This window comes from Apteryx mantelli, chromosome 9 (genome assembly GCF_036417845.1).
Source record: "Apteryx mantelli isolate bAptMan1 chromosome 9, bAptMan1.hap1, whole genome shotgun sequence".
In the NCBI taxonomy this organism is placed as follows: Eukaryota; Metazoa; Chordata; class Aves; order Apterygiformes; family Apterygidae; genus Apteryx; species Apteryx mantelli.
In genome coordinates, this window is record NC_089986.1 from 4,642,593 (window position 1) to 4,662,044 (window position 19,452).

At 39.0% G+C, this 19,452-nt stretch overlaps 1 long non-coding RNA gene across 2 annotated transcripts in view; it reads left to right on the forward strand.

The window, feature by feature from the left end:
- Positions 1-17,501, forward strand: part of LOC106499614 (uncharacterized) — a 43,547-nt gene extending 26,046 nt beyond the window's left edge. The window contains exons 4-5 of one of the 2 annotated variants that reach the window (XR_010885095.1): positions 9,877-10,175; positions 17,431-17,501. This is a non-coding gene — a long non-coding RNA (uncharacterized lncRNA). Of the gene's footprint in view, positions 1-9,876; positions 11,644-17,430 lie in introns of those variants that run through there. The other variant, XR_010885094.1, reaches the window with a different exon arrangement.
- The last annotated feature ends 1,951 nt before the right edge of the window (positions 17,502-19,452 follow it).

Consider the following 19,452-nt stretch of genomic DNA (forward strand, 5'->3'; position numbering starts at 1 on the left):
AGTCCATCTAAAATGAGTGAATCCGAGAAAATATTTCATTTTTAAAACCACTACGAAGTATAATCTAAGTTGTCTCTAATGTCAAGAGAAACAAGAATGCAAAGCTGTAGTCATATGTTATAATACAATGTGACTAGGTTAACTAAGATTTAGATAATCTAGGAAACAGGCTGATCATATTAAAAAGCCAATACATAGGATTTAATAAAGGTCAGACTTAATAACTTTGACCGCTCCTAAGGCTCTGAACAAGCTTGAGCTTTCCCTGACCATCTCACTTCCACCAGATTGCCCTGCTGTTGCTAACCCTTCCAGTGCTAACCCTCCTGTTTTGCAGCCGTTTTCTCTCTAATACCATGTATTTGACGCAGTTGGAGTCAGACTCAGTCTGTCCCTCTGGGATCTGGTTGGGAAAGCCATTCAAGTTTTCCTTCTGACAGATGTACTTTGAACAAGCGTGTATTTTAAATTGCCTTTGCGATAGGAAATATACATGCAAAAATCTCTAGGGATCAGATTATGTAATTTTAATCATAATGCTGGCCTCCATGGAAAAGCATTTCTTGAAAAACTCTTAACAAATAGACTTTCTATTTTTTTTAACCCTGCTTGTGCAGTGGGAATTTTCCACATCTGAAACAAAAGAGGATTTAAATTTAGTTACGGTATTTCTCCGAATCTCCTTACCCACTGTGATGTACAGGGTTCATACCTGGGTCCAGCCCCAGGCTGTGTTACCTGGAGGGAGGCACCACAACCGCACTGCCTGAAGTCAGCACATGCAGTCAGAAAGATTAGCAAGTCGGCTGAGTTGTCTCAGGTTGTCCACTCCACCTCTCTGCAGATGTCAGCTTGTTCTCTGCAGCACATTTCTAACAGTTTGGCAAGCCAGTGTCAAAGATGTCAGATGGCACTGCTTCTATTACTTCCCTTGGGAGGCTATTTTAGTCTAGCTGATTTTTTCCATTGGGAACAATTTGGTCTTAATATTCAACTACATTTTCCATGTAATCCCATTATTTTAGTTATAGTACCATAGTTATAGCATAGTACCTAGTACATAGTACCTAGTTATAGCACCCCAAAGGGTTCTTCCCCTTCTCAGAGCGGTTCCTCACTTACTTCTAGATGGCTCTTAACATCCTCTTCTATTTCTAGTTCAGCTGAGCTGCACATAGGCTACATATATGATCAAACAAATGCAACATCATGAAGAAATCCATTAAACCTCTGAATCATTTTATTGAGCTTCCATCAGCTTCTCTGTATTTCACTTTATTTGGTGCTCTTAGAGAACTCCCAAACTGCAGCCCCAGGAGGGATATCCTATTGAATACAGAGAAGAGATTATTGATGCAGCTCTTTAATAATAACATATATATTTGAATCTTGTCCAGGCAAATAACTTTGTTTTATTTTGAGCTTTACTGGGTGAATTTTGTTTGGAGTTGGAGTTGTCAGTGCATGAATCAAACTCTAGTGAAGCCTCCTAGCTGATTTTAATGCATATTATGCTGGATTCTTAAGCCTCAGTTCTTCATTTTTCAAGATCCTGACCGACACAGATCAATGGATTTTATTTCATTGAATCAGCTGGGACAGTTAATGCCCATAAAATTGGAGACAGAGGGGGCTAGGCAGGTGCCTAAGTGTCTTCCTGAATTGTGTATTATTTAAAACAAATAATTTTGTGGTTTGATATCAGAATATGGAAGCACTGTATTTTGCTTTTCAGTAATAAAAGCTAACCATATAGGGAGAGAGAGAAAGAAATTGATACATAATTTGCACATTTATGGGATGACTAACTCAATATTTTTCATTCTTTCCAGTCAGATGGGCCTTTGCTTTGTGTATAACACTTTTGAGACCTCCTTCTCTTTACATTCAAATTAAAAAACCCTCCAATCTGTGACCAAGACTTATAGAAATAAGTAAGTTTTGTATGTTTTAGAAGGTTTCAGACTGTGACCTTCAGGGATTATGGTAGAAGCGGAGTGAGGGAGTAGGATTTAGACTTTATTTTATTTTAGGCTGTAATAAGATTTTAAGTCTTATATCTTCTAATTGCCTCTCATGACTCTTTGGAGCTGCAACCAATTGGCTGAGAAAAGTTGTACTAAATAAATCAAATTTGACTTATCTCCTGTTAGAAGACTTTTCTCAAAGACAGTGAGTTTTTGCATCTTTTATTCTGGAGAAATATTATTAAAGGAGCAAAACAGTGCACACATCAGTGATGGAGGTTGAAATCTTGTCCCTCTGAAATCAGTAAAAGATCTGGCTCTGTACTGAGGAAATGGTTGGACATACCTTTCTTTCTTTGCTCCCACTTCTCCTCTTCTCCCCATTTTTTGGCTGCTTGTTCAATAATAGCTTTCAAGTGTGATAAACTCTGAATATTCATGAGCACCCTGCCCACCAGTGTCTTTCCATTGGAACGACTTCTGTTCTTCCAAATCCCCCAGCAATGTTTAAGGACTTTCCATTGGTTTAAAATTGCCCATCTAGAAAAAAAAGCCTTCCTTCTTTTTTTCCAAACTCTAAAGATAAGCTGCTATTTGACAGAATGATAAATATTTAGTTATAGCAACATATATAAACTCTATTGGCCCTGAAGCCTAGTGTCTTTGGCCTCCCACAGCAGATCATAATTGCTCTTTCAATGAATAAGAATGGTCATTCTTTAAAATTCTCAAAAATGCCTTCCTCTCAGTTTATAGTCTAATGATATGTATAACAGCTATCTTAGATCACATTGGGAGGTTTGCAAAATATATTATTTTCTCTTTTTCAAGAACTCTGTAGTATTAGAATTTAGCTTCCAGTGGTGAAATGGCTTTGTAAGTGCACAGATACAAATAATGCTTTCTTTTTTCCAACATAATATATGTAATACTATAATACATATATTAAAAACATTTGGGGATGAAATAAGGGGGAATTCTACATGCTATTTAGGGCTTACATGAATAATTCACTTTGCTACTAATGAAATACCTGTGATAATACTGGTTTATTTATGCCACACCAAAAAATTCTTTCCACAGACCACTGTATACACATTATATATACCCAGAATTTCTTTGATGTAGGCATGGAAAACAGAGGTTTTTAAAGAAAGAGTTGCAAATAACGAGGAAGTATACACCTGACATCTGAATACATGAGCAAATACATGTTGATTGCTACTCCATGCTGATAAATGTAGCCTACTGAAATCTTGGAGAAGGGAAAATGTCTGCTAAATGTTATAGTGCTGCTGAATACTAACCAGGAAAGAGATTTCAACTTTATTGTTGGGAAATCCCCAAAGCCTTTGCTGTGCTGCTTCAATATGCAGCTGTGGCATACGTAGGACAAACAGAACGCTGTGTAAAAAAATAAATCTCTTACAAAGGAGCCGGTAATGCACACTAGCATATTATTGGGCCAGATGTATTCCTGGTGCAAATATATTGATATAATTCATGTTGCACAAATGATGAAATTGATATTATTACTGGTGGTTGACTGAAGTGAATAAAAAAATTCGTAAGCAAATAAGGGGTTGCGGAGGTGGGGGGTTGCTAATCTTTTGGAAACTAATATCTTGCTTTCAAATGTATTTGAAAATACCTAGAGAAAGCCTGAATGAACAGCTAGCATATATTAGATAACTGTCGGTCAGGGGTGGAGTATATATCTTCAAGTCACGTGATTGCATTTCTGGTCAAAGTGATAATATCTGGAAAAGATATCACTGGATATCACAATTGGATACCAAATGCTAATTTCACTTACTATACAAAGATCTAATTTTCAAAAAAGATTTCATAAATACCCCTGTAAACTTTCAAATATTTGCTGATAGTTAATCTTATGACCCCAGAAGTATGTCCAGATCAAACATGACCTGTTACATCTCAAATGCTAATTCAAATATTTGAAAAGTCTTTTCTTTTTAAGCTTTTCAGTGTTCTGCTATGTTTAATGACAGGTAAAAAAAGCTGTTTTGAGCGTTCTAGCATGTGCAAAAGGGTAAGCAGACAAAATGTTTCCCTCAAAGAGGAACTCCAGCATTTCAAATATATTACCATGGGCGAGGAAATGCTTAGAATGTGTACAATAGCACTGATATCTTCACGATTAATGTTTTAACATGTTGATAGTTTAAAAGTTTAAGGGATTTAAAAGTTTGGGCTGTTCGTTAGCTTAAAAACCTGTTTTAGAAGGGATTGACAAGAAGGAAACTGTGCCTGGGCAGAAAGGCTCTGCACAGAGGAGGAGGCTGTCGGAGCTGGGGTGGCCGAGGCTTTGAAGACGCAGGTTTATCTCCCTGTTGTGTCATACGTTTTCTGTATGACCTTAAATATATTCAGGCCCTCTGAACTTCAGTTCTTTGTCCAGTGGAGATTAAGGTTGTTCACTATCTTGAAGATTTGTTATAAGGCAGAATATGCTCCACACTGCGAAGCACCTGCTTTCTAGTACAGCCAAGTTTTCTAAGTGCTTCAGATATATCTAGATTTAGTTTTGGAATTTGCATTACAGGTTTGTAAATGTATAATAATGTCATTTTAGCAGCACAGTTTTACCATTTTATTTGAAGACTAGAAAGTAAAAGCTGAATACATATCAGAAACGAGGTGAAAAAGTGTTGTTTTAGCAAAAAAACACACATGCACACTTTTGAGGCTTTCCAGGCTAATGGTGCCAAATATGAGAATAATACCTACAAAAACACTGAAAATAAGGGAGCATCAGTGTGGAAATTAGTATATTCTAATGGGAGAATTAAAAGAAATGCAGCTGTGCTTGCTTTCCCTACTGATCCCTAGCCTTCAAATTCCTCTAAATTAAATTGTAAAAAAGTGATCTCATTTTCTGTTTTCTACTAGGTTATGTAGTTAATTCCTGATACGCAAATATATTAAGAATACCTATATTTAGGTAAGCAATTATTATTAAAATAGAGATGGCCTCAATCCAAAGAGATTCAACAATTTATAAGGGGTTCCAATGCACATCTGAACTCAGATCTAAATTTTGTCAGTGGGATTGTCTTTGTCAAATCCTTCCATTTATAACCTAATCTTTGGGAGGAAAATCAGACTATGATTTTAACAGGAACATTCAGTTGTAACAAACACAGATACTGAAATATTCTGAAACAGACGGTCTCTTTTGCTTTTTTTATGCTTATGATTGTTTTTTCCTGATGATTTCAAATGACAACATGGTAAGAACAGCAGATGAGACTAGAACAGGACTGTCTCCATTATCAATAGTAGTCTGTGCCAGATACAACAGAGCTTCTCAGCTTCTAAGAACGAACCAATAAAAGACATTTTAACAACTTTAATTAAAGTTATTCGGTCATTCAGTATTTTTATGCCTTTAATAAGGTCACTGAGGTCAGAAGAATGCATGTATTTTAAATTTCTCATTTTCCAAGCCAACATGAACATAGCATTTAAACACACTGCCAACCTAGATATATAGTGTCACAATTCTTTTAAATAGGAGGAGTTTATTTAAGATGAAGCAGTTATAACTATAGGCAAAGCCTGCATAGTTCTGCACTACTTGAATTACAGTATTGTTTTTTTCAGTTACCAGAGACTGGTACTGACCCAATTGCAAACAACACGCTGTGACTTCTAGTGGCTTAGGCCCATAGCACCACAGATGCAAGGATAATGCATGCCCTTGGTTGGTAAAGGGACCCCGGTCTTTAACAGAAATAAGAAGTTGTATGTGATAAATAACTACCTTTCCTCCCAAGCTGCCTTTTTCTTAACATGCCCTTTTTCTCTCCTGCCTCTCCTGCCACCAGCTCAAAAAGAAAACTTAGAGAAAAAAAGACGGTCAGCAAAGAATTGTTCTGGGACTTTTGAAAGAAACCAGGATATTTATGGATTTATTATATTCCCTGTGATAACAAGTTTCTGAGATGTTAGTACACTGTCAAACACTTTTCAAGGTTAACAGTTTAGGGACACAATTGTGTTGTGAGATGTCTGCAAGATTAATTAAGTGTATTTCAGAGATACGGGAGAAAAAGTGCTTCAGCAACCATTAGTGTGTGAGTAATCCCAGCCCAAAGAGTAGTTCCCAGCCATTTAAGTACTCTTCAGAGAAACTCCTCCCATGTTTAAGACTTACTCAGAAGCAGGTAAAACGTACTGAGAGAGACAGCAATGGTGACAGCAAAACCACCGATGATGGATGTGTTTTCCCAGGTTCCCCGTTGTTACTGCATCGTATCATTCAGTTCCAATAGGGAAATTATTGGGCCAGTTAATAAATAGTCAGGGATTGTTTGTGAAAATAATTGCAAGATCTAGAGAATCATGAATATTAAAGGTCTTTTAAATAAGAAAAATCCCCATCACTTTAATCAAAGCATTGCAATAGACATACATGTATATTTTTATATATATAAATAAAAACTGATATTATTTAAAATCCTTTTTTAAAATCCCAGTCATTAATGAGGGATAATGCTGGATTGAAGAGGGCCAAAGAGATTTATTGATACAAACTCAGGACACTGAAGAAGTATGCCACTGCTGGCTTATGTTCTCTTCCTGCAAAAGGACAGGGATGAATGAACAAGTGTCTGAATGAATGACTGAATAGATGAATGAATGAAAGAATGAATGCATACTCAAATAAATACATTAAAATACATTGCCAACTTGCTGGGCTCACATAGCAAGAGAGCTCTTCAGGGCCTTTGTAAAAATACAGGCAACGATGTCTTTATTTTTATTAAAAATTAAAATCTGCTTTGCCCAGTCCCTCCGAGTGTTTAATTTCTACCAAAGGTCTAAAGGTACTTTGCACTTGGAAGAGCTGCAGGATGTGGCTCTCTGTGCTATCTAACCTGTAGCCCTTTGTAACGCAGCAGAGTTCCCTCCCCTCTCCCATGGGATGATCCAAACGGCACCTTGCTGAACAGGAGCACCTGCGCGCTGACGCTGCACTATCCTGGGGCTGGCTCAGATGAGCCAAGGATGAGTGGTGCTTTTTCCTGGGTGAGGGACAAGAAGGACAGCTGATGGAAACCTTATAGACACACAATGACGTTTTTTCTTCAGCAGGTGTCAGATATATAAAGAACATACCAAATGCCTCTGCTTGCTACAGCTTACAGAAAACACATATCTGGCTTCTTGGGAGCAATTTTATTCTTTCTGAAGAGACGTTGGTGATCCAAATTGTTGTTTTTCTGAAAATGAATTCTGTTTTGAACTTCCTGAGCCGATGAGCTGAAGGTCACCAGCATATCTATTTCATTCTCCCTTCCCTCTGCTTGCAAAAAATACTTCTGTAACAAGGACCTGGAGGATGAAGCTCTTCTTCTAGCTTAAGACAGGGATCCTCCAAATAAAAAGTACAAAGCAATGGTTGCCAATTTAATTAATTTTCACACATTCACACACAGATGGAAGGATTTTTGGAAGGAAAGAATATTTAATACAAATGAATACTTTGTTTTTAAAATAAAAGCACCAGGTTTATTTCCCACTGCTAATGTTTCTGTCAGTCAGGTCAAGGATAATGAACCAAAATTCTAGAAAGGTTCACTCATACCTTAACTTTTATTATTGACAGTGTTCTCATTCATAAAACCTACATTTGCAAATGCAAAATCAACAGTTAAATGTTTGCTTTATCTGTGTCTGTATTTCTCCAAGGAGAGAGATATGTTCTTTATCCATTTTTCATTTATGACATTCAACTGAAGGAAAAAAAGTCTTCTATACTTTTTACTCTTATTACCATTATCTGTGCGTAAATATATTCTTTGCTGTTAATAGAGCAAGTATTTTTATTTCATAATAAGAACTTTTTCCATATGTGTCCCCATTCATGTTTTTGATTTTTTTTTGCTCAATTTTCATAACATGCAATTTTTACCTTCTAATGAGAAGAAAAACCCTATAAGGGAAGATGGCCTCTGGAATAAAAGGAAGTGGCCAAGTAATGTGTTACAGAAAGTATTAGGTATATATGAACAGTATTGGAGATATATTTTTAGCAGGACCTAGGTTACATATTTTAAGCAACTGTTTCGAGTAGACCAAGTAACTGCTAAAAGCAGGTGTTTATTCCAAAAGCTGCAGCAATGTTTTTCTGTCATATTGCATTAAATCACTTATGATGCATCATGTTATGTTACACCACATCATGTTAGTACATATGGTGAAGAAGCCAAAGTAGAATAACATGATGTGACAGACAACATTTAGCAAAAATATTCACTTATTTGACTCCGATACTTGCTATCAGTTTGAATCAGGGAGTGTGGTCCTAAATGAAGCTGACAGATGGAAGTGAACTCAACCAGGAACTGTATCCAATGTAAATCTAAAAGTTTGTCATGTACCTGGTACTCATCCTGCTGATAGTTATTATTGTCCTCAGTTCCTCTTTCTCAGCATTTTCATCCCTGCTGTAAGTAGTTTGACCAGTTGGTTGTCATCTATTTTGACATAACTCATGACTTCCCCATGAGGGGCTAATTACATCTCAGTATCCTTTAAAAGCACTGTTAAATGACAATTGATGGAATTGTCATAAATAGTTTTTATATGAGTGAAATTATTATGAACTACAAAAAAGGGTGCCTGGGCACTGTTTATTTATGTGTATAGAAGGACTATTTAAGGTAACAAGAAGTTTATTCTTGAAGGCACCTATATTTTACAGTGTAGCAAAGTCTTTTTGATGGACTTAAGAAATATTGAGACTTTTTTGTTGTTGTTGGGAGAACTATTTCATGGTAATACTTCTAAAACAGTTTAGTAGTGAAGTGCATGTTCATGGAGATGAGTAAGTAAACCAAGTGGTCAAGTATAACCCTGGCAGCTGTGGTTCAGGCCAAGCCATGCAACACTTTCATAAGTGTTGGTCCTGAACAAGGTGATGGCTGCTCACCCAAATAGCACCTACAGTACTATTAAATATTTTGGAACAATCTGTCCCAACAGAAATTAGGATGAGAAAACACCATACCAATGACCAAAGAGGACTTCAGTGATGCTCCTGAAGTAGACAGCTAATTTGCTAGTTAAGGGAGCAGCCCAGCCCACTGCATTAGAAAGGGAGACCTTCAAGGCAGAGATGCAGACACTAGAAACGAGTTGCTTCATTTCAGTTAGGAGAGAAGGTTGTTGATCTCAGTCTACACCCACCATGCCAAGGAGGTTTGCACAGCCAAGTGCCCGAAACAAGCTGTATCTGCCGTTAGCTCTTTCTCTGCAGCCCAGTGCTCCGAATCAAACTGCATTTATTTTCACTAGATTGAAATTGGGAAGTTTTGTGGCAAACTGTCAGTCTGTAGAAGAGCTAAAGAAACAAGCTCAATGGCATAAGGCCTGGCTATTGACGTGTGAAAAATTTGTATGCGGACTTGAAGACTATCCTTTTTCTCGTGACGAAGCCAAAGAGATAGGCCAGGCTGCCAAGCGATTTTCTGTATCCCACCAATATGGATTTGTAGTGTTAAGTACATTAAAATAACTCTAAAGAAAAGAACAAGAAGATACGAACAATTTCCAGGATTCTAAAAAGAAAGCTATATATTTTAAACCCTAAGTTTGTATTACAGCAGCAATGCATAGGATCCATGGTCCTTTGCTTTCTTACCCTTTACTGAGAGAATTTTCAAGACTGTTCTCATTCAGCCAGGAACATTTGCTGTTTGGTTTCCATTGGCAGTTTGCAATGTTCATCCAGATGCGTATAACAAAAATAGTAATAAATACTAGCAATAATGCTAATATTTAAAAGATGCACTGTATAAACAGCATACGAACTGAAGCTTCACTTTGGCTTCATAAGATGCCGCATGTTTTCCATTTAATTTTCTCTCCTGTGCTTTAGCAAGGACCATCAGTAACAGACAGAGAGCAGCCTGCTCCTTCCAGCAGCAGCGTCCTCATTTCTCCTCGGGGCAGGCCGGCCCTGAAGTACTCTTCAGACAGCAGTGTGATATGCTGGCACAGTGAGGTTCCCGGCAATGCGGACAGACAAGGGAGCACAACTGTCAGCCTTGTCCTTCCTGGACACCTTGCCTGCAAGTTCCTCACTTCACTCTGAAGGCCAGCGGCCACTAATTTGGGTCAGTTTTCATGTCCTGGCACTGAGGACTCGGAGCAGTCACTGCAGGGGAGCAGGGAGAGGTAAAAACCGTCCTTTCCCTCCAAGAAATGCATATAGCCATTACGTGTCTGAAATGTGCAGAATCTCTCTATGGGTTCAGGAAGGTATTAGCATACAGCCCCGAAGTAGCTGAGACAAAATGGTATAATTGAAAAAGGAGGAAAAAAAAAAGCAACAATTCTGACTAACAGTGGGTTTACTTTGATCTGTGTCATCTTAACCAGTATTGTTAGAATTTCTTATATTTGAGGAATTCATTCAGCCTGGCTCACAGGTATTTTGGGAAATAGGACTGTTTTGCATGACCCCCCCGAGTTCAGCAAATCCCCTGTCCAGACGTGCTCTGTGAGAAACCACTATTGCTATCTCTTTGGGCTGACATTGTTCACTCTTCTCAGGAAACCTCAGGAGCCTTTTCGCCTCAGGCAGCCTCAGGAAGATGTGGTGATGGGCTCGATTTCGCATCAGCGATCTGCAATCTCTGATGAGTTCTCTGTGAGATAAGAAAGGGCTGGGGCCTATTCGGGGGAAGCAGAGCAGGAAGCATTTATAGGGGAAGCTCCAGTACAGCTAGAGTCCAAAAAATAAAATGCAATATGGGTGCGGGAGGCTTTTCCCAGCAGCTGAGGAGAGCTGAGATGAATGAACCCTCTCCCTAATCCAAAGGGTAGCTAACTGGTCTCATCAAAACAAAGCAAAAAAAGTCCCCAACCTCAAAGACCCAATGAGCCAAAGTTCACTCTCAGAAGCTCCTATGCACCAAAGAGCCTGCACTGACTGTGGAAGTTGCCAGGTATTTCTTTAAATGCAATCCTACAGCACGGTGAAATTATTGAAAATAGAAAAGAGGGATGGGTAGGTGGGAAAGTACAGTGGATGGAGCTGTGCAATTGTTTGGAAAAGGCAGAGAAGTTTGAACCAAGAAATGAGCTGATCCCAGCAGGTGAGAGGGACCTCAGTGTCCAGGAACTGGAATGTATGCCTGGCACAGCACCGAGGGGCAACAGTTCCCGATGTGCCTTCAGACGATGGCCCTCTTGCATCAGTTTGGACTCGATCCTTTACCAGCCATTTTGTGAAGTGTCAGAACACGTATAGAAACCTTGCCTTTTATTCTCAGTTCACACCAGCCACTCCAGCTGCTTTTAGGAAAATGTTTCTGCCTATCTGTGTGCACAAGTGCATCGTACCTTGCTGCTTGCTTTGAGACCTTGGTCCCTTGTATGAAAGCATTTTGTGAAGAGAAAACCTGAGAGGAAGTGTGCTATTGTCCTCTTACTTACCTGATGAAAAATAATTAAAAAATGATTAAATAATTAATACTGGATGTTGTTTAGCAGTTGCTAAGAGGCTTATTTAATAATTTTTTGTAGCTTTTTTTTAAATTTAGGAATAAAACAGACATAATTGAGCATGTTATTCTGAAGCTGCAAATGACTCTGTGGAGAGAATCGAAGGAAACGTTTCTTTGATTAGAATATTTTTCTCATTAACAGGATGTTCAAAATAAAGCAAAAATATTTGATGCACAGAGCCTGTGGCAATATCGAGTTAACACTGGCATGCTCCCACATTTTACCTCATGTTTACTAATCAATCAAAAAAGACTCTTGCTGGCAAGAAAGATCACATCTTTAATCACACAGCTGAAACTTTTTGACATCAAATAATAGGAATTTCTACATTCCATTTAATGTGGTTTTCAGCGCAGAGAGTTAATGCCCAAGGTAGTGGGATGGTGAGTATGTGATTAGATAAACAAGTAACGCTATGTTCTCTAAATGTTCAGGACTATATACTAGCCGTGAGGAGACCGCCTCATTTGGTTCAAGATATTATGCCATTCAAACAGTTGCATCTAAGTTCAAATTATTCAGAGGAGAGGATAATCAAGACAATGTTTAGGTAGGCACTGGTGTGCATTTGTGGTTCAGACGCTAAAGTCAAGCTTATAAAACACGTGTCCTGACCGAGTCCAGGGTGCTGTAGAAAAAGCTAGCTGATTGGATGCAAGCACCAGATGCCCTTACTTCTCTTAGGCAGTGAAGAGAATTAGGTAATGTTCCTGCTCCATATATTCCTTCCCAAATTCATCTCAGGATAGAAAAAAAAACCCTGTATGTCTCTAACATAGCCTTGTAGTTCCTTGTCTTTCTCTCCAAAAATTTTCTAAGAACTGTAACTTGATACAGTGAATTTCATTGGCAGTTGAAAAAAAAATGCTGTGTTTTCTGTAATAGAAGAAATGGCCTAAGAACTTCACAAGAAAAATGGCCCAGGTGTAATTTCCTCTTTACTCTGTCATTGCTTTTTCCTGCCTTGCTACAGAAGAAAGAGAGAGGCAGCTGCCACGTTGCAGATTACAGGGCCATTTCTCAGGCTCCACTAAGGGAGTAGGAAATCTCTGTCTCTCTTCAGGGGGATACTCGCGCCCAGCAGCGGGTGTGTGTAGGGGATGTGTCAGATGCTGAGAATAGATGTGACCAGAGCACCCTGGTCAGCATTTATCTTCACTGACTAGTTGGCTCTTTTGTGAAGGTACCCACCTCCTGCAAACTAGAGGCTAAAAGTCCCTTAAAACCATGCCCTTGAAAGAGCTGGGGTGGAATCAGGGAAGGATCAGGAAATATCCTTGGGTTTGCTGGTTTTTCTTCCCCTCTGCTTCTTGCAGAGATGTCAGCCTTCTCAGAGGACTCTCCTGGTCAGTGGTAATAGCAGGACTTAGACTTACTCCCAGCCAGGATTTTCACTCTCAGTCTCTTGGAGATATCATTGGTATGAAAAGATGCACACATTGCCTGCAGCTATAGCACATATTGCATGGCCTGACACACACATAAGTGAGATTAATTTGAGTTCCGGGCATCATTAGCTCAATTAAAACTGTGATTTTTTAGTTCAGACCTACAGGCCATTGCAGAGAAGAGTAATCATAAGACAAAAACGAGTTCCCTAGTTAAAAATTAATTCCCTAGACTAAAAATATAATCAAATGATGTCTACAGTATTTTATGAAGAGCTAAGAGGATAATAAAACTTAAAGCGCTGCAATATTTGCATTTTGTTCGTTTCTATCCATATTTTTCCATACACTGGCTTTCTGTGTGCTTGTTAATCATACGCACTGCTACAGTCCTGGCATTTTAAGATCACTCTTCACATCGAGATTGAAAGGAAACTAATTACAATCACATTTCAGGGTGGTTGTTTAAAGCTCGTACAGAGCTGACTACAGCATAGGAACCTTGACCTTTATTTGTAAGCAAGAAAATAAGGTAAAGATGAAAGATTGCTTTTCCTCCAGCTCATATCCCGGGATCAAGAGGCCCTCCAGAGGAGTGGAAGTGTGGGAAGCCCACATGCAGCTCCTCTCACTCGCCTTCTCTCTTGTGCTGGCAGCAGAGGCCAGTAGTGCTATGCAGAAGCTGTGCGCTCCTGCAGTGAGAGGTGAAGGCAAGCACCACGCTATTTTGCAACTCTCCCTCAGGCTGCCAGAAGAACAAACAGTGAATTAACAGACCCAAGGAATCTGTCATTTTGACCTCTGTCCAACTGCTTGTAGTTAACAGTTTGCACTGCATATTGGTCAACGGCAAATCCTTCCCTGGGCTTTGGGCATAGCCTCAAAACCAAGAGCCTGATACTGCAAGCCGTGCTTGCGCCGTGATCAGGGTAATCCTCATCCATTCTCACATAGGCTGCTGCTGTGGGTGAGGACTGCAAGTGTCACGGGAACCTATCCTGCCTCTGACACGTACGGCTTAATACTGATGGGGTCTGTACAGATGCATCAGGGAAGTATACGGTCCCCCTAATCTGAGGAAATGCAGGCAATCCGAAGGCTATGGCTGATTTCATTAAGTATAAACATATCTCAGGCGTGCTGAATGGCAAATATATTCAGCAGGTTTAACCTGCTTCTGCATCTCTGAATTTTCAAAATTATGATTTTAATAAGTTTATAGCACGTTCAAAATAAACTGAGGGGTATTTGTATAAAAGGATTTCAGCCTAGGAACTACCTGTGTGGTATTTATTATGAATGCTGCTTTTAGTATCATTGCCTGTCATTTGAGGACTTGCCATGGTAAGTACCTATGCCCATATCCCAAAGGATGTCCTGGTCTTGCATCCTTCCCACATTTATCTCAGGCCCATATGAGGATAAGCTCACTGAAGGAAGATACACCCATGTTGGACTGAGGCAACACCGTGTCAGACCTGCCGTCAGAGGGCAGTGATCATTTCCTCATCTTGTACGTAGTGCCATATTTACCCAGCACAACCATTTAATTTGCCAGGCTCCTCCTTCTGACAGAAATCATTGCTGGAGTCCCGAGGACTGGTGCGTTTCACGGTAATATCTGCCCCGTCATTTGTATCTGATGGCTGGAAAAGCTCTATTTATAGTATTACACAAGGAAAAGAAGGAAACTAACCTCACACCGACTCAAAGAAAAAAACAATCCACAACCTACAACAAGCATATTGCCGGATAACCACCACCCTAAAATAGTATCCAGTCTTTTTATTACACTGCAGATCAGGGTCTTATATATTTAAATCCATTTTTGCTAAAGGAATAGAAATATATAGGGAGAAAACATCTCCAGGTGAAGATACCATGATAGCAGTGCCCTGTTGCAGACGGCATCGCCAGTACCCAAACGCAAGGCAGAACGTGCTATGCAAAAAGCAAGATATCCTCACTGCTAGGCAGCACCACCAGGTGCCATCCAGGACTGTGCGCGCGTAGCTATGAAATCCCTACTCCTGAGCCCAAGGGGCTGCGGTGTGTGCCTACCGGGGTCCGTGCCGAGGACACAGACCTCGGCACGGACGCTGCTGGAGACCTCGTTGCCATTTGAGCCAGGAAGCAAAGATGCTTGCAGGAAACGTCTGTCTTATATTCTGCTTGAGTACATTCTTCAAAAGAAAATTTACTCATGCAAATATTTACAGAAACAAGAGAAAAAATAAAGACTAGCGAAAGCTGCTGCAGTGAACTTCTAATTACAATCCACAAAGTGTTTATGAATAAATTTGTCTATTATTTGTCTAGTTCTAGTGCTGAGTACACTTTGCCTTGTACCATTAGTGGCTGAAGGAAACAATATGCAGCATGAAAATGAAAACAATTTGACTTAATTATTTACACCATTACCACCCCTTTGAATTAGGTTCTCCATTTCCTTGGTATTCTGTAAAATTTAACTGGTAATTATGCTTGCTTAATTCATTTTGTTTATCTAATACTACAATAAGATCAAAACAAAAAAAACCTACCAGAATGCAAAGTGTTAGCTATGTTCCCAAATTGTAAATGTTGCTTTTAAGCTTTTATGACAAAAATGTAGTATTTTGTACATTTAATTTAAAGTGTATCTGGCTAAGCTCCAATACTATTTAAGTGTAAACAGGAAAAGACTTGGAGGACAAGTAATCATATTTAAATGACACAAAGATCATTAAAATAATGTTCCAAAAACATGGCAAAATTAGACATTGCAAGACTGTTTTCTTCTCTGAAGTATTTCAGCAGATGGTGAAGAGTGCTGAAATAGGAGATCTGAGAGAGAAGGAAAAACATTACAACAGTCCTTTTCTCACACTAGTGCCATATAGCGCACACAGTCCTAATCTAGGCTTGCCTGAAGTGGCACCTCACACCTTGGCTTAATCAAATATTTGAGCTCAAGGTAACATCCATTTGAGGTGTTCAAGTGAAGCTTATTCTGAACCACAGTCTGGGAAATCCCTGCTTTATTCCATTAAAGTTGTCAGCCAGATTTATTCGTAGATGAGAACAAATGAGCATGTCAGCGTAAGTTATTGTGGTAATTTGTGAAACTGTTAATGAGATATTTTCAGAGCTCATAAGAAGGAAGAGCTATGTTATTAAATTATGGCACAATAATTTTATTTTGATACAGGAAAAGAGTTTATATTTTATCAAAAATGACACCCTGCATCAGTGGTGATGCATCAGTAAGCTAAAGATGTGTGATTAAGTATTTAAATACAAGGGTCTAACAGCCATCTCAGAAGTCAGTGCTTACTCATATAAATGAGAAGATATGTGTACATGTTAGCTGCACTGTGAAATAAATGACCACAAAGGAAAATGATTCTGCACCTTTATCACTAGACTTTTTCTTGTCTGAAGAGCTTTACCAAGTTGCTTTCTATAGGATTTGTACGCCTTCCAATGTCAGTGGCTTTTGACTAACTTTATCACTAGAAATATCTAGATAGTTTATAATTACTTTTTTAAAGGACTCGCTGATTTTATTACTTAAACATTTACAGGAAATCCTCTCTTGGCTGGGGATTTCATCTTTTAGGAATATTCCCAATCTAACCCAGTACCAAAGCCATCTGTCCCCTGCTAAACCTCTAATCTCCGTTAACATTTGGATCTTGGGGCATCCATAAACACACAAGGTAAAGTACTTGGAGGTCTTGATATCTACAGTGGCTTCCGCTAGCCCTTTAGCAACACTGCTTTTCCTAGGTCCCTACAGAAAGACCACAGAGTCCTTGGAGGCAGCCGTACCATTACCAGAGCTGCATAGCCACAGGGCAGACTAAAGCTGTAGCGGGGAGGACAGGGCTTCTCATCCACCATGCACAAGCAGCTAGGCTAAGCGGTGGGCAACAGAGTGTAAATGCTCCCTCCAAGCCCCTTGCATTCCAGAAATGTGGGGTTTCTTGAGTTTTTCCTAGCCAACATACGTGACAAATCCAGATCCACTGGAGAACTCATCCTTTTGAGATACATGAGCCTGACATGGAAGGTGACTTCAGTATAGATTTTCAAATACAGTTTTAGTAATCCAGTTTACCCATTCACAGCTAGCTCATCTGCTTAAATAAAAAGCTTGTGCATGGATAGTATTCAATAGGCTATGTTAAATGAACTGCTGAATTTAGCCCACTCCGTTGTGGACAGACTACCATTAGATAAGCAGATACTGCAGGCAACGTTAATTGTCGTGCCCTGTCATCAGCCTCAGAAGATTGCATTGGCCGAGGATGGAAAGTGCCCCACAGTCTTAAAAACTGGCTGTGCCTCAGAAGGGTCGTGAGCCGTTCGGGTATGGTAGTGCAGCTTGCACCGATGGTCAATGTTTTTCTAAGGTGGCTTGGGAGAGCCACGTTTGAGAGAGCATGTGAACACCCTGTGCCTCAGTTTCCCATCTGTAAAATACTAATACAGGTCTATTTATGAAACATTGTTATATTTTTACCTAACGTGGATTGCTTTCTTTTTAGAGGGGCTCTTTAAGAAGCACCATCTCTGTGCTGTCTTTCTGAAAACTAATTTCCAAAGAACGCTGAACAAGAATTGGTAGACTCTGTCGTCTTCAGCCATTATGTTTTAGGAAATATATTCCTGGAGGTCTTGATGAATATACTTTTGAATACTGCATGCCAATAAGGAGTTCTTAAAACCTAGCAAAGCTCTCATTGTACATGTATTGTATATTCTACCTAAACTCTAAGCAAAATATAATTTCTTATATTTAAATACTAATGCCTTTGAGGGAAAATAAAAGCTCAGAAACAGTGTAAGTGTGGATTTAGCAGCAAACATATAGAAATTGAATGTTCTTTTAACATGCCATGACACTAAGAAACAAAGAAATAAGCTGTCTCCACTTGCTAGCAGAGGTTGTTCTGACGTTAATGATTAATCAGTGAACTTATTTTCAGTAATAAAGCATATAAAGGAAACCAAACACAAATAATTTGAATGATTAAATCATCTGTGAGCCACAATTATATAACATGTGCCTTGTGTAAGTAGCTTGTTAAATAGCAGTCCCTAAGCCATTTCTTGGGGACAATCTGTTGTCCACAGAATTTTCCAATATTGCCTGGAACTACTGAAGCCAGGGCACCCAAGCAGGCTCCAAGAATAGCTGAGTATTGCTAAGACATTTCTTGCTGAATATTGTTTCCCATGAGATGGTGAAAACTGGGATTCCTGCCTTAATGTACAGATTCTGTCACTCTGACCCTTAAAAATGATGGGTTTGTTCTCTGAGAAATCCTGTTGATTTTAATTGGATACTTGAACTGGAATAAGAGAAACAGATTCTTTGCCCTTATTTACCAAACAGGATTTTTTTCCCTTCCCAGTTATTAATTTCCTTAAATGTAAAGTGACATCTCTAAAATGAAAACAGTTTATTGCTTGCCAGGAGCAAAGCCTGGCTAATTTAAGAAATTCAGAATTAAAGCTTTTGAAGCATATCAGGGCATGTTTATAAAACAATTATCATTGCAAACATTAGCTCTGCTCAATAGAGCCTCTTCAGGCCACCACCAAAACTTGAAACTTCATTCCTAATCTTCCCCACCCCAAAATGTTTCATCAATAGCTTTAAAATAGGTCATCTTTTGATTTCAACTCTCCTATCTCAACCCAAGCATTCAAAATAAAACCATACCAATCTGAAACTTTTTTTGTGTTGAAAAAAATTAACTTAGTGTTTAAAATTAAGTAGTGGGCTCATTATTAATAACTGATAGCAGACAGAGAAGTGCAATGACCTCTACAATAGAGCATTTAAATCTTTGCACAACATGCTCTGCTTGTGCTAGGCTGGTTTCACAAACAACAGCTGTGTAGTTCGTTAACATATGAATCCCCTTGAGGTAATTTGGAGGAGCCAAATGTGCTAAACTAAACACCTCATTAAAACAGCACTTTAAAAAACAAAACAAAAAAATCCCAACCAAGCCCCAAACTAATTTAGCATTCTACTTTAGGGTCTTATGATGTTAGGAAGAGAATATTCTATTATATAGAATTCATTTATCTGCATCGTTGGAAATGAGGGATTTTTAAAATCAGTAATATGGTTTTTTTCTGCTAAGATGCACTTGAGACTAAAGTGTCTTTGAAGTGTATTCTGCCACAAAGAAGCAATTAACTGAGGACAATAATGTTTTTTCCTCCTAGTTACTAAACTAAATGCACAGACCACAAGATTGTACTAAAATATGCAGGACGCCCTTTCTATTGAAGGCTGAGAGTCAGCGGATGTAATGGAGCAGTGCCTAAAAGCCTTCCTCCGCAGCAAGCTTTGGATTGGGCCAGGGGACCAGTGTCCCCAGGTAGCTGGGAGATGACTAAATCCCTAAGGAGAACCCTGGTGTAAGGTACAGAGAGAAACAGGTGGGCAGACACATAGCTAATGACCCATCCTAACTCGGCCAGCGTCATACATGGCATTGTAATTTAACCTGATTAATTAAATCCAGAACATTGCTGGGGTCTAAAAGCAA